Raw genomic sequence first — 985 nt, forward strand, 5'->3', positions numbered from 1 at the left:
CTTCAGCATTTTTTGTGCTGTTATTTTCAGAGCTATTTCTAGGGGTCTTCAAGTTTTTGGTGCTTCCAAAATAGTGTGATCTTGGGAGAGATATGGTCACTGCTCTTCTGGACTGTGCTCTGGTCTTTACCCAGGAAGGATCCCTGGCCCTTTCCAGCCACATGCACTAGTGCTCTTCCTCTTTGTTTTGGAACTGTGTACATGTGCCTGCTCACCTGTGACTTATCCCCAGAGCTCTTCTCTCTCTTAGAACTACAACTCAGAAATTGCTATGGGCCATACAGTTGTCAATCTGTGCCAGCTGTATCCAGTGCCAGTGAAGGTTCCTCTGAAATCTCTTTTTGGCTAGTTGTCCAACCCACTTAATGTCTCCTGAAGTTGCTTCATCTGTGGCCACTGGTGCTACAGTCACCTGTGTAAGTTCTTCATGGGCCTCAATCTTAATTTCACAAACTTCTCCTACTGACCATTTAAGTTTTCTAAGGCTCAAAAATATGTTTCACCTCAGACTTTTTTTGTCTCTGACAATCAAAATTTTATTTAAGATATTTACTTAAAGTTGTTTGGAGGGGAATATCTATCCATCCATATACACACATATACCTATAGGTATGTGTGCATATACACATATGTACTATATGTGCACATATGTGCAAACACGCATATACACACATACATATATACTATATGTATATATGTATGAAACCTGATAGTGGATATAATATTGTTCCATACTGATAGTCCCTTACCACTTTAGTGAAATAGGGAAATATTGTTTCTCCTCTTTTCTCTATGGCCAAATTTGGTCATTATAGAAATTGCCTGCTCAGATTTTTTATAGTTCATTGCCTGGAGCCCTGGATCCTTCCTTGGATTTTTCCAATCCTTATTCATATTATGTTCATTTAAATACTTAGATCTTATTATCCATATAATATTATACATTTCTTGAGGCAGGTACAACACTTAGTTTTCATATTTTAAT

The sequence above is a fragment of the Vombatus ursinus genome, unplaced genomic scaffold (assembly GCF_900497805.2).
Source record: "Vombatus ursinus unplaced genomic scaffold, bare-nosed wombat genome assembly UNPS02014909.1, whole genome shotgun sequence".
In the NCBI taxonomy this organism is placed as follows: Eukaryota; Metazoa; Chordata; class Mammalia; order Diprotodontia; family Vombatidae; genus Vombatus; species Vombatus ursinus.